This window comes from Bos indicus, chromosome 16 (genome assembly GCF_029378745.1).
Source record: "Bos indicus isolate NIAB-ARS_2022 breed Sahiwal x Tharparkar chromosome 16, NIAB-ARS_B.indTharparkar_mat_pri_1.0, whole genome shotgun sequence".
NCBI classification, from domain to species: Eukaryota; Metazoa; Chordata; class Mammalia; order Artiodactyla; family Bovidae; genus Bos; species Bos indicus.
The window spans coordinates 14,039,282-14,054,711 of NC_091775.1; the positions used below are offsets into that span (position 1 = coordinate 14,039,282).

General features: G+C 38.4%; 1 long non-coding RNA gene and 1 pseudogene across 6 annotated transcripts in view; one reads left to right on the plus strand and one right to left on the minus strand.

Annotated features, from left to right (window-relative positions):
- The window catches only part of LOC139176328 (uncharacterized), a 187,123-nt gene that overhangs the window by 7,831 nt on the left and 163,862 nt on the right, over positions 1-15,430 (plus strand). For 3 of the 6 annotated variants that reach the window (XR_011560734.1, XR_011560739.1, XR_011560737.1), the window contains exon 1: positions 13,861-15,422. The exons of 2 other annotated variants lie outside the window; for them this stretch is intronic. This is a non-coding gene — a long non-coding RNA (uncharacterized lncRNA). Of the gene's footprint in view, positions 1-12,905; positions 13,840-13,860; positions 15,423-15,430 lie in introns of those variants that run through there. One more of the 6 variants, XR_011560740.1, reaches the window with a different exon arrangement.
- Positions 7,157-8,659, minus strand: LOC109570115 (BCL2/adenovirus E1B 19 kDa protein-interacting protein 3 pseudogene; annotated as a pseudogene).

The window sequence follows — 15,430 nt, forward strand, 5'->3', positions numbered from 1 at the left end:
TCTCCAGGGGATCTTCCCCACCCAGGGTTCAAACCCATGTCTTCTGCATTGGCAGGCAGATTCTTTACCACTGAGTCACCAGAGAAGCCCATATATCTTGTTACATTACTGAATTCCATTATTGGTATTATTGCTCATAAAATTACTTACAGTTTTTCAGTTAGTTTTCTTTAATCTCTCAATAAACAGATTCTTTATAAATATTAGTTTCAATGACCCTTTACTAACTGTTATACTCTCATTTATTTTTCAGCCTAATATTATTGTTTTATAACTTCAATATAGAAAGTTGATAGTTAGAATCTTTGTCTTTTTTCCCTTGCCATAAGGAGAAATTAAGACCCACTAAAATGAGGCTCAGACTTATCTTTTGTGAATATGTGCATTTATATGATTATGTTCCTTATTCTCATCTTTTCTTAGTATAACTTCGCAAGGAACTTCATACATTTCTTTGCTTATTTTCACATGAAATTAGTTTTCTTATATTGTTAGAAACTAAAGCTAAGAAAGCTTAGCTTTTGCTTATCTAATTTCAATAATTATCATGATGGTAATATTGGTATTATCATTCTGAGACTGCTTTTAAAAATGGAGCACATGTATACCTGTGATGGATTCATTTTGATATTTGGCAAAACTAATACAAGTATGTAAAGTTAAAAAAAAAAGAATAATTAGTTGATGTTTTTATTTACCATTCTTTGTGTCCTTGAGAAGAATTTTTAGTGCAGAATAAGGGACACACAGATGCAATAAGGAAGAGTTTAATTAAAATCTCATTAGTCTTGAAGTCTGATTTTATCAGTATAAGTTTAGGAAGTTGTTACTCGGTTGATTACATTGCATGGAGTTGGGATATATATTTTTCCTACCTATAAATATTTCCTACCTCTTTACACTGCAAAGACCTAGATACAATGACTAATGCTTTAGTAAAGAGACTCAGATTGTGGTCTTGAAATGTCACTTCTCACTAAAAGCAATCTAGGTTTAGTGGAGACATTGCTGAGGTCTGAGACAGGAAATGTACAAGCTGAGCCTGGCAAATCTTGTTATTATCAATTAGAAAGTTAGCTGTCAAAGGCTAGTGGAGTCAGTCAAAATTATTCAAGGGCCAACTTTGCTAGTCTTCTACTAATCAAAATGAGACCATTTCAATTTCAATAATATTAATAACTAGAATGGATGAAATAGATCAAACTTATTTATATCTATGGGTGCATAGTGATATTTTAAGAGAATTGTGTACTTTCAGAGGATTATAGAAATTAACCCATTAAATTGAAAACTGGTTAATAAAGGGAGAAATTAAGCAGTTATCCTACATTTCTTATTAACTCTACCAGGGTAATCAGACAGTCAGTGAGAGGAAGTATTTCTTTATTAAAAAATTCTAACAAACAAGTAAAAGTGAAATAATACTACTAAAATCTCAGTTTTTTAAAAACATCAACAAACGATTAGATAAGGTGTTAAATTACAATGGTTGCTAGGATCTCAGAAAGAGACAAGCAGACATCATGTGCTTCCAATAGCTGTGACATATTCTACTTACAGTAGAGATCAAATCTGAGTTTGACCCAGTCTCTGGACTCAGCTGCCCACCTGCAGGCATGACAGCTAAACTCTAAGGAAAAGATAGAGCGTGAAATAAGGGGGTGGAGGTGGGGGGTAGGACTGTCTCTTTCATTCAACTGTACACCAAATGAAAAATAAACAGTCGAATATGTCTTCTCAAATAAAGGACTAATTGCCCAATTAGTTCTACCTAAAAGTCTGTTTGATGTTATCAAGGAGACACCCATGTTTTACTACCAATCAGGTACTCAAAATCAAACACTATTGGTACTTTACTAGCCATTTTGAGAGTAAACTGTATCACAGCATGAGGTAAGGGAGCTCTGAAAGAACTTACATTCCCCAAAACTAATCAAATCTACCTTTCCATAATTCTCCCTGAACTACTCTCAATCAGAGCAGCTGGGTTATTTTTCAACCCAGCAACACAGTGTGACTTCTGGCTCTCACTAGTTCTTCCAAAATTCTTTTTATCCTCATTTGAAAATCAAAATATTATTACTGCTACTTATAATCATAAAACAAAATTAAGTTGAAAACAAATTCCTTGACTGACTCTAGTGCAAAAGGGAAAAATTACAAACATTCCTAACATATCCACAGTGAAAATATTACATTGGGTTTGTTGGGGAAACACAGAAAAGCAGCAAAGCATACAGGATTTTCAACATTTGTGTTATTCCACATAAGAGGATGCCTGCCATGGGATTCCACCTGCAGTGCAGGAGCCACAGGAGACACGGGTTTGATTCCTCAGTCTAGAAGATCCCCTGGAGGAGGAAATGGCAACCCACTCCAGTATTTTTGCCTAGGAAATCCCAAAGACAGAGCAGCCTGGTGGGCTATAGTCCATGGGGTCACAAAGAGTTGGACAAAGCTGAAGTGGCTAAGCACACACACACACACACAAACTAGATATTTCACAGAAGGACTCTAAGAGTGAAGTTTCTCTTCACTCACTCAAAATATGTATAGGAAAGGAGGACATATGGCATCTGTGTGTCAGTGGGAGAATCGTAGTTGTGGAAATGCCAGAGTTCACGCCTCTTCCACTGAGCTAACTCACAACTGCTATGCTGAATTATTTGTGAGCTAGAAGAAGAGGAGGAAATGACCCCTGAGTCCATCCAGGATCGACTCTACTTATTCCCTTTTAACCTGAAGAATTTCCATAATAGAGCTTTACATATTTGTTGTTGTTTAGTCACTAAGTTGAGTCCAGCTCTTTGCAACCCCATGGACTGTAGCCCACCAGGCTCCTCTGTCCATGGAATTTTCCAGGAAAGAATACTGGAATGGGTTGCCATTTCCTGCTCCAGGGGATCTTCCCCACCCAGGCGTCAAACCCCGTCTCTTGCATCTCCTGCATTAGCAGGTAGGTTCTTTGCCACCCACTTCCATACAAAGTAAAAGGCTCCACTCAGCTTCATATGAGCCCTGTCCACCTTTTCAGTCTTTTCTTCTCCCCTTCAACCTTCTGTCCTTTTAACCCCCAACTGTACAGTATTCTAGCCATTCATACAATGGATCCTGATATTTTCCAAAACCTAGGCTTTCTGCTGTCAGTAAAAATATTCAAAGACTTTGAAAAGGGGAAAAGAATTACTGAGTAACTTGTCCAGTTACCCCTTTGGAGTTATCTTCCCTTCTCATTATCTTTGAGGTATTTGACAGTTCCGTTAATTGTTGAACACTGATAGTAACACCCATGCTTCTGTTTCACATAAATGCAGGTTAGCCCAGTTGAACTGCATTTCATTACTGCCCTATGGATATTGATTAATTTTGTATCTATGTGTAAATCATTTTAGCATTCCTGATAACCAACCAATATGTGCGTGTCTTGAATTCTTTTTTGAGCCACCAGTAACATCTTCCTTATTTCTTCACTAATTAGTGAGTTAAATGAAATGTTGTGGCTGCTGCTACTGCTGCTAAGTCGTGTCTGACTCTGTGCGACCCCATAGACGGCAGCCCACCAGGCTCCCCCGTCCCTGGGATTCTCCAGGCAAGAATACTGGAGTGGGTTGCCATTTCCTTCTCCAATGGATATTGATTAGTTTTATATCTATGTGTAAATCATTGTAGCATTCCTGATAACCAACCAATATGTGTGTGTCTTTAATTCTTTTTTGAGCCACCAGTAACATCTTCCTTATTTCTTCACTAATTAGTGAGTTAAATGAAATGTTAGATACATACTAATATTTACTTTACATTTGTATGAGTCATGATTTTACCTGTTAAAAAATATCTTTTAAAAAAATAATTGGTCCCTTCTTTCTAAATGGTTCCATCCTCTATTCCTTTTGAAAACTGTGGTTAACCTTTAAATATTAAGCTGAAATGTTGGATTTGCTGTCCTTCAAAACCACTTACAACTTAACTGGGGAAAATTGAACACCCCATCCACTGGACTTCTCTGTACCTAATACATAATTTCATGATAAGAATTGAAGATTCCATTGCTCATTTTGTCACCATTGTCATTTTGTCTTTCTACTTGATTCTAGCCTTTGATTATAGGGAAACTTTCTTATTCATTGTTGTAAATGTAGCACACAGCTTTCTGCCAGGAACACACTGAGATTTTATTACATACTGTAATAAAAAAGGGAGAAAATGGCACAAAACAAATGTATATTGTAAAGGATTATTAAAATGTTAACACTCTTGGAACCACTACTCAGGAGAAAAAATCATATTTTGCCAGCTACCTGGAAGCCGCATCCATGTGTCTGACCATGATTACAAGTTCTCTGTCTCCCCATGAGTAACTATGGCCCTGAATTTCATACTGATAACTTCATTTATTTTTAGTTTTATAACCCAGCATACTTTGATATTTATCTTTTCCCTTTTTAAGCTTAATATGAGTTTTACGTCTCTTTTACTACGTCCCTCATCAATCCTCTTCTTCCCTTAAAATTTAACTATTGAAAAACTGGGATGCAGTTTCTCCCATTATCTAGACTTTGATGACTGCACATTCATGGTGCAGTGCAAACAAGTTCCTCTGCTTCTGAATGATACTTGCAAGTATGATGAATACTTCAGGAATTAAAGGTATAACTATCAATATCTATGGTCAAAGCTACACACATTATAATTGTATGATAAATTACCTCCTACTATATCCAAGGACTTGCCAAAATGAGAATTTAGTTTTATATGCTGACTGAAGTTATTTTTATTTCCCTTCCATATTGCAATGTATTTTAATTTTTATGTCATTGTCAAATATAAAGCTTAATTCAATAAATTCAAAAGGATTAAAGAACTTGCCTTTATAAATTAATATAATCAAAGCTGTGGATGAATGCAACCCATAATTAAGAGAGTCAAGAATGAGAAAAATGACAGTGAACATGACTTGTTCACTGTCAGCATATTACGGGCAGAGTTGAAACTGGGATCTGGTTTTTATAACTCTCAGACCTTCCCCAGGCTCATCTGTAAGTGGGTAAAAGCTCTGGGCTGGGAAAATGCTCTGCTCACATTCTATGTATAGCATCCCTCTCTTTGGTTGTGACTTGACTACTGCAAGGTTCCTTTTCCTCTCCCACAAAGGCTTTAACCTTAAAGTGAATAAAAGCTACCATTAGTCTGCCTCTCTTCCAGGCTCTAGTCCCAGGACAATTTTCTGCTTTATTATCATGCAGTTCAATGATGTCCTTCCCCACCTGCTGTCCTGTAAAGTTTTCTTTTCTAATACTTAATTGCTAGTTTTTCTAAGACTCAAATAATATATTGAAGTTTTAAAATTTGGTCAGAAGTTTACTTTTTTAGTAAGCTGTTTAATTTGAAAGGATTATAGATTCATAGAAATGTTACAAAAATAATAAGGGAGTTGCCATATATTCTTCCCTTATTTTCTGCCACTATTAACATCTTACATAATCCTGGTGCATTTGTCAAAGCTAATAACACAAGTGTTAATTTTGGTGAATTCCCAGAAGTTGAGTGGAGGCTAGTGTGAGGGCAAAAAGTTCCTGGGAACTGCAAACTTAGGGGGACACCACATTTTATAGGCTTTCCTTCCAATAACCCCACTACGTTTTTATGGTAAAGTCCAAGAAAATTCCCCTCTTGTCTTTGGCAGGGGAAGAAAACAGTAACCATTATCCATCATGATCAATACCTTCTCCATATCAAAGACCTACTTTCTGGTAGAAAAGATTTTGCCAAATCTATTCTTAAACTTTATCCAGATGAAGGAACAAAACTCACTTCAGCCTTCCTATCTCACTTGAGGGGTGGAAAAACATAGATGTCCAGGAGCAGGGCTTTAAGGAAGTATATTTGGTAGTGCTGCAGCCAGGGAAAGGTGTAGGGGCCTGAATGCAAAGAACACTGGAAAAACACTTGTGAAGGTCCAGCCTCCAAGACACAGGCACATCAAATGATTGAGACTTAATTAGAAGATCCTAGAATGTCCCCTCCTCCACTTAGCACCACACCAATACAGCTCCCGGCTTGGGTAGAATGCTGCTGCTAAGTTGCTTCAGTCGTGTCCAACCCTGTGTGACCCCATAGATGGCAGCCCACCAGGCTCCCCTGTCCCTGGGATTCTCCAGGCAAGAACACTGGAGTGGGTTGCCATTTCCTTCTCCAATGCATGAAAGTGAAAAGGGAAAGTGAAGTCGTTTAGTCGTGTCTGACTCTTAGCCACCCCATGGACTGCAGCCTACCAGGGTCTTCCATCCATGGGATTTTCCAGGCAAGAGCACTAGAGTGGGGTGCCATTGCCTTCTCCATTGGGTAGAATAAACGTGCACTATAACTGAAAGAACTAAAATACAGACTCTATGAACAGGGATACTTAGGGAAGTCTGAAGTCAAGGGAGGAGATCAAAGCAAGGACATTGGAAAAACTTCAATTAGAATATCCTATTGTCTCCTTATATGAGAAGTTGCATGTGATTTTCTCCTATAAAGAAGAAAAGCTTTTGGTGGGCAGGGACCACATTGCACCATCTTGGCATGTTCTGCATTGGTAATAGGTTGTCAGCAAGGTTTTTTGAATGAAGAATTAGGTAAACAAGACAAGCATGTGTTCACATTATGGGAATATATATGGGACTGACAATAAATCCAGAGACTTAAAATCTTGATGTTTAATATATTTTTTATTGAAATATCAACTTACAAAAGTTGGTATTTCTCCTAATTCACATGGTTTCCATTTTCTATAGATGAGTGGCTAAATCAGGGAGGCCAGTAATGATTAAGTATATATTATAGTTGTAGGCATCTCTGTTGGAAATTTCCACATAATTTTGTTTTTACTTTCATGAACATTTCATGCTGAGTCCTGGAGTGTTTTACTGTTTTTGTAATGAAATTCCCTCCCAACTCCGAATGGTCCATATTCACTCATACCACTCTTTCTTTCTTTGTGTTTCTTACTTTTATTTTACTGAATTAGGAATGCAGCATTTACCGAAAAAAAAAAAAAAAAGATACAAATGGTGCAGCCACCCAAGGACCAAGACAGTAGCTTCTTCAGTAAGCTGCATTGCAAACCTCAATATAAATTCCCCCTAATTGAAAAAGGCAGATTCCAGTTCTTTTATCAAAAAGTGCTGGCAGCTGTTGTCAGGAGCCTTCAGATAGAGATCCCTTACCCCACTGCCAGCACAAGAGAGAGAGAAAAGACGGGAGAGAAACTTTTAGAAACTGCAGAGAAAACGCCACGTTCCTCCTGTTGAGTGGGGTCCTGAGCTTCGGGTGTCTGAAAAGGAACTGGGCAGAGTGGGGAAGGGATGTTTTCTGGTCAACTTGACAAATCCCATACCAGGTACGAGTTTTTTCCTCAAGATTCTTTCTCCACCTTTTCTTCTCTCCATATAATCTTCCTCTGACTGAGAGCTTTTTTTTTTCGTCAGTACTATGTGGGCCTATTTCGGAAGCTGCGGTATTATCTTGGAGGGTCGGGGGGGCGGTCCGTGAACGAGTTGGGTGGTCACAGTGAGAACTCCTGGGGCTGCTCCGTCCAGATTCACACTGGGCATCCAGCTGTAATTCTTCCACGTTGACACTGGAAACAGAAACTGACTCTACAACACAGAGGCGTCCCCACTATTGCCGAAGTGTTCAGTTCAGTTCACTTCAGTCGCTCAGTCGTTTCCGACTCTTCGCGACCCCATGAATCGCAGCACGCCAGGCCTCCCTGTCCCTCACCAACTCCTGGAGTTCACTCGGACTCACGTCCACCGGGTCAGTGATGCCATCCAGCCATCTCATCCTCTGTCCCCTTCTCCTCCTGCCCCCAATCCCTCCCAGCATCAGAGCCTTTTCCAATGAGTCAACTCTTTGCATGAGGTGGCCAAAGTACTGGAGTTTCAGCTTCAGCATCATTCCCTCCAAAGAAATCCCAGGGCTGATCTCCTTCAGAATGGACTGGTTGGATCTCCTTGCAGTCCAAGGGACTCTCAAGAGTCTTCTCCAACACCACAGTTCAGAAGCATCAATTCTTTGGCGCTCAGCTTTCTTCACAGTCCAACTCTCACATCCATACATGACCACAGGAAAAACCATAGCCTTGACTAGACGAACCTTTGTTGGCAAAGTAATGTCTCTGCTTTTGAATATGCTATCTAGGTTGGTCATAACTTTCCTTCCAAGGAGTAAGTGTCTTTTAATTTCATGGCTGCAGTTACCATCTGCAGTGATTTTGGAGCCCAAAAAAATAAAGTCTGACACTGTTTCCACTGTTTCCATTGTTTCCCCATCTATTTCCCATAAAGTGATGGGACCAGATGCCATGATCTTTAAAGCCACACAGGCTGTCCTCGGGCACCAGGGTAGGTCTCACTCTGAGACGTGGAGCCCAGGAGTCAGGTTCATCGTCTGGGTCGACGTGGGGTCAGTGGATGCTCTGTGGTGGGAGTGGGAGCGCTGGGCGCTGAGACTGGAGACCCGAGTCACCTCACAAGTGCTCTTTTTTGAGAGGTAGGGACAGCCAGTGTTTGGGTAATGTGTTTACATTTCCTCTGTGGTCTTGACTGAACAAGCTCATGTTTATTAGTGAATTACCTCTGACTCCGAGTTTCCTTCCAGATAAATATCTCCTCATTTTTAGGAAATGTGTGAAAGCAATGAGAAACAGCCTCAATGAACGCCTTCTTTGGTTATAGTTTTACTGTGCTCGTTGAACCCAGCAGCATTCATACCTGTATTTCCTGAGCATTGGTCAAAAAAGGCGGTTGGCTTGATTTATGTTATTGAATACTAGAATATAGATGCTGAAATGAGGTATGTGTAGTGCTGGTTGAAACATTGAAGACAACTTATAAACAAAATACCATTGTATGGGGGAGGGTGGTGGGAGAGAGAGAGAGAGAGAGAGAGAGAGAAATACACAGTCTTCAGAAATCCAGCTTAACACATTATTGACCAGAGAGGTATTAGTATGTCTTTTGTTACCCAAACATTATTGACTAGAGACATTTCAATATCACCTACATAAATCACTGGCCACAGGTGTTAGTTTGTGGAAAAATCCCTGCGTCAATAATTAGTTAAGGTATTGCTTATTGGGTTCCTAATGAAAGCAGGAGACCCTCAAATTCTTGGTGACTAGGTTTTATCCTTAGGACAGAAATAAAACTCCGTATAACACGTAAATTATGTGTCTTGTATTTTAAACCACTTTTTCATAATGTGTTTCAATATGGTTCACGTGAAGTTCATAAACATGATTTAAATATCAAAATGTAACATTTTCCTTCCAACTTTGTCCAAGTTCAAGAAACTGAGAGAAATAGTATTTCAAGTGACTTTAGTGTTTGGCTCACTGGAAAGTTAGGTTTTTGAGCACGGATGGTACATCAGCCTTTTTTTATGACCAGATAAAATATTCTCTCAGGCCCTCTGATGCTCTTGGTACTTTTTCTGTGAGCATCAGGCAAACTTGGGCTCTTAAGCACCTTGTTTGCCTTGAGGCTGAGACAGATGTGTTCCTGACAGAAGACACAGGGAGGAAGCACCCTGGTTTTGAGCACATAAACTAGACTCCTGGTTTATTATCAGTCTCTTAAGTTTGATTGTAGAAGTTCAGCTTTTAAAGCCCAATTGACTGGGACTGCACTGTCATACTTGGGCTCCTGACGAAATGCTATTGGACCTGGGATTGAAATTACCCTGTCATTTTGAGAGGCTCTGTCAGAGTGACCTGCTCACCTCCCTCTGAGCTGGCTCCTTCATTTTTTCAAAACAGGCGGTTCTTCTGTGTTTTTTCTTTGTTGGTTAATCCATTGAGAGACAAATTCAAATATAGATCAAATGACTGGACATTTCTAACCTTGAGTCTGTGGATTTTTTTTTAATCTTAAAAATTATTGGAGCATAATGGATTTCCAATATTGTGTTAGTTTCAGGTGTACAGCAAAGTGGATCAGTTGTATGTCTATATATATCCACTCTTTTTTTAGGTTCTTTCTCCATTTGTCCAGTACAGAGTATTGAATAGAGTTCCCTGTGCTATACATCACGTTCTTACAAGTTATCTATTTTATGTATAGCAATGTGTATATGTTAGTCCCAGTCTTCCAGTTTATACCGTCACTGCTTATACCCTGGTAACCATAAGTTTGTTTTCTATATCCATGGCTGGATCTTTTTAATAGCAGAATTATAGTTGCTTAGAGCTTACACAGCCTTTTCCAGAATAAATTGTTCGTATCCTTTCTAACTTTATTCCACCCTCCCAGGAATTTCTTCACCCACAGAGTCCCTGGATCTCCTATGGGTAACTCACACTTGCCCATGAATCATGTGGTCTCATTAGTGGCTCTGCCCACCTCTGCAGAGTCAACAGAGTGATGAGCAAAGTAGAGACCATGTGGTCCCTAAGTGGCCTGTATTGAACCCTCTTGGTCCGGTGCTTTGCTCACTACTATTTGTCAGCTTGATGTGCCGGTCGAGATGTCTGCCTCATTCCTACTGGCACAAATGTTCTTTTCTGAGGAAAAGCAGGAATCCCTTCCCATTATATCATGTTTAGCTCCACAGCAAAAGTCATTTTGCTTCAGCAGTTATATTAGGAAAGGGTTAACCTAATTCATTGTTATTTCACTTGAATTCTTTTTGTGTTCATGAGAATTTACATATTTGCCAGGTGCATATGCCTTAGCAAACTCAGTTTCCTGTTGATTCTGTACCAAATTACCACAGACTTAGCGGCTTACAACAACGCAAATTTATTATCTTATGGTTCTGGAGGTTGGAAGTCCAAGATGTGTCTCACTGGGCTAAAATTAGTCAACAGGGTCGTGTTCCTTTCTGGAAGATCTAGGAGTAAATTCATTTTCCTGCTTTTTCCAGCTTCGAGAAGCTGCTCATGACTTCCTCCAAAGCTGCAATGTCTGGTTGAGTTTTTCTCCCATGGCGTCACTTGTCACCAAGTTGTGTCTGACTCTTTGTGACTCTATGGACTGCAGCCTGGCAGGCTTTCCTGTTCTTCACTGCCCACACTGAAGTTTGCTCATGTTGATGTCCACTGAGTCAGTGATGCTATCTAACCATCTCATCCTCTGACACCCTCTTGTTTTGCCATCACTTTAAAGCTGATGTTTCTGTTTCCCTCTTCCATGTTTAAGGGAGCTTGTGATTACATTGGTTCCACTTGGATAATCCATATTAATCTCCCTATTTTAAGTCAGTTGCTTTGTAATTTTAATTCCTTCTGCTATAATTCCTCTTTGCAGTGTATAATATATCCACAAGTTCTGGAGAGCAGGGCCTGGATATCTTTGAAAGGCCATTATTCTGCTAACCACACATATATTCATTACAACTAAAGACCAGGAAACAGAATAAGGGTAAAATTCGATCATTCTGATAGTTGAGAGTTTGGTTTGATGACAATATTTAATTTTAAAGATAAATGTTATTTGAGTCCACATATATTGTTCAAATAGTTTTCTTCTGTGGTCTCTCCAACTGATACCTAAATTTTAGAGTTTAGATCTCTAATAAAAATGTAAATGTGGAAAGGAAAATTCTTTGGACTCCACAATCCATTCATGTCTTTCACCTCACTTCTGGTAAAAAGGTAGTTCTTTCAATATAATGATATACTATTTTCTAAGTCCCAGTCAAAATGAATGATAAATACTGTGAAATTGGAAATATAAATACTTTTTCCATTAGTAGCAAACCTTCCAATGTTTTTCAAGTATTGTGAACGTAAAGTTTTTTTTTTTTCCTTAGGATATCAGTATAATTTTACACTAAGGCAGTTGGGATACTTTCAGCAGTTGTGGATTGAGAAGTACCATAACAAAGTCTATTATGGTTTTACTAGTGCTTTAAGATAAGTATGCACATTATTCATTATGACACACAGATATTTTACTGGCAGTGGAACATATATGTGTATGATATTCTATGTATTTATTTTATATACCTGTTCGTGCATGTGTACTAAGTCGCTTCACTTGTGTCCGACTCTTTGTGACCCTCTGGACTCTAGCCCACCAGGCTCCCCGTCCATGGGATTCTCCAGGCAAGAACACTGGAGTGGGTTGCCACACCCTCCGCCAGAGGATCTTCCTGACCCAGGTATTGAACCTGTGGCTCATATGTCTCCTGCACTGCAGGCGGGTTCTTTACCACTAGTGCCACCTGGGAAGCCCAAAGTGTTAGTCACTCAATCGTGTCTGACTCTTTGTGACCTCATGGACTGTAGCCCACCAGGCTCCTCTGTCCATGGAATTCTCCAGGCAAGAATACTGGAGTGGGTCGATGTGCCTTTCTCCAGGGGATCTTTCTGACCCAGGGAATCTGCATTTCAGGCAGATTCTTTACCGTCTGAGCCACCAGGGAAGCCCCATGCACTGTTCACAGGCCCCTTATAACAACTCTGCAATTCAGAAACCTGGTTAAACCCAGATGGCAAGCTGCTTACTAAAAGTCAGAAACCTCTCAAATCTGTCTTCTTAGTCTTCATCAACAGCAAAAATTTTAATTCAGCTATTTTAGAGTACTGCAAAATACAGTTGCTTCACTTTTGCCACTTTTGACAATTAAAATTGAGAACCTGAAATCTACAAAAAAAAGTGTTGGAAATTCTGAAATAGAAATGTGTAAATAAATTGATTTTTCATCCCTATCTCTAGTAGTTGCCTAGTATAAAATATGTAATTTAAAATTATTTAATGTACAGAATTAAGATATGCTTATTAAATACTACTTGATAATTTAACCCACAGTCTCTCAGAACAAATTCTAAAAACTCTTGAGCCAGATGCATATTCAAATTTTATTCCGATTTAAGACTTTAAGAAGCAGGATGCTTATTTATGATAAAGTGAAGAATATCTCACTTTATCTAATATTAGAATATTAGAAGAATATTCTAATAATATTAAACTCTCTGCCTAAAACCTGAAGTACATTGTTTCACTGAGTGGTTGTCTGTGCTTCAGAGATCACTGTGTTTTATGGAACGATAATTGGAAAAAACTTTTAGAAAGATAAAAAGAAAACATTTGATGAGATACATAAATACTATGCACTAGAATATTTATTAGAAAAAATAAGTAAAAATTTTAAACAATAATTAAAAAAATTTCCTATTGGCTTATTGATAATTAATGTGGAAAATAAATCACGTACCTAAAAATAATTGCTTAAATGAGATTGTGGAAAATTTAGCTTAGTAAATTGAAAAAGTCAATTTAAAATTATATAGTTTGGCTAACAAATCTTTTCACCTTGTCTCATTCATTTTACTAGATAATATTTTTAGAAGCTTTATCTCTCAGTTAAGATTTGGTTAAGAACTCCTAAGTTTTTAAATAGTTCCTCAGGTTTATTTAGATGATGTATTTAAACTTGTTATTAATGGAATATATGTTGGATGTTTACTGCAAGCTTTTCTGTTCAGATGACTGTGGTATAAATTTACTCTAAAATAACTCTTGATCCAGATTTAAGATTATCAGGAGCCCAGCAATGCAGAAATGACATTAACAATGTATAATTCCATGATAGTTAAAATTTTCTCAAATCTGATGGAGAGGAGGGATTATATGCCAGTAAAATAAGTAAAAGACATTGGCATATTTCCATTGCTAGGGGCTAAGGACACAGAACATTTACAGGTTAAATGGGGCATACATTTTAGTTTATGTGCCCATTATAGCCACTGTTGACAGGAAACAGGATGCACACAGTGGGAAACATGACTTGCAGAGTCACTGGAGGCTGGTTCTCTGAAATTTACTGAGTCTACTGCCATTAACAGCCTGTGTAAGTAGGAGCCTGCACAAAGTATTTTGGTTTTATTTACATAGCTAAACAGTGTATTAAGAATTGATCATTTATCATTCAAGTTTTATAAATAACCATTGAATCTTTTATTAAGAGTACTAATCTATAAAAAATGGTGATACCTAGCCTGAACATACTATTTTTCCATGAGGTATTAAATAAATTTTTAAAGTAAATTTCTGGTACATTAGGAAATCTACATTGGTAAGTTAGAAATCATATGATATTTAGGAATGCTGTGATGGGAATCTTTTATTGCTGTTGCTTTTGTAAATGTTACTGTTTGAGAGAGACTTTTAAGTTCTTACTTTCAAAGCTAGATGTAGACAAGAGCATGGATTAGTTTAGATTATATATCAAGGTCTCTAACAAAATAACACATCATGTTTTCTAATGGTTAGATGTGACTGTTTGATATTTAATTCTAAAGAAGCAATGATGGATAGTTGAAAAGAACATAGTATAGTTTCAATCCATCCTGGGCTCACGCGTTGCGAGCTGTGTTACCTTCAGGTCGCTTTGCCTTATTCTGCTTCAGTTTGCTCATTTTATAAATGATGATAATAGTAGCACGTACTTCAAGAGGTTGTCTTGAGGATTAAATGGGTTAATATGCATAAAGCACTTAAAACATTGCCTGACATCTTCTAAGTGCTTTTGAAAAGGTGTTTACATATTTATTATTATACACCGGCCACTGTGCTGGAGTCTGGAAGAGGAGTGCGGTCTGGGCCCTGTTCTCTGAGAGCTCACACTGCGGTGTGGGAGGCGGGGCTACCCAGATCACCTCCGTGCCACGTGTTCAGCTTCTGTGTGAGATCCATGCCAGTTGCTATGGCAGAAGCTTGACTGTGGGTTTCTCAAATAGAATATCTGAGCTGCTTCTTGAAACTAAGAAATTGTCCAATCGAAAGAGCTGGGGAAGGGCATTTCATTTAGAAAATAGCTTGAAAGCAGACACAGAAGGGTGGGATAAAATTATGCAGGGAACGTCTAGTAATTCTATTTCAGAAAGCTTAATCGCAGGGCCTATCTATACCTACGGATGTCCCTCGCTCCCCCTGCCGCTGCTTTGGTTTATTCAAAGGAAATCAAATGATTTTATATTGGTCATAGACCCTGCAAACCAGTACAGTACTTTCCACTTATCTTAAGCACATCTGGGAAGAAGGATGTGGGAACAGGTATTTTACTTGAGAAATGACCCCAGGAAGCACAAATGAAAAAGTACTGAAAAAGAAACAGAAAGAAAGAAGTGCAAATGAGGTGTGTGTTAATAAGTGGGTTTCTATTTTGGGAATTGAGGGCTCAATCTTATTAGTGATCCTCTGAAAAGACATGTAGAACATATTTCTGAATCATTCCAGGGGAAAATGGAGAGATGGGTGTTTATTTATCAACTTTCACCCCTGCACATACAGCATTAGTTGAAGGTTTTATTTTGGAGCCTTTAGTCTGCAAGCTCTTGTGGGGCTGGAATTAACTCTCATGAAGAGGAGAGAGATGCAGTGTTTAGAATAGAATGGTATCAGCACACCAAGAACTGTCTTCTGCAGCTTCAGGTGAGTTC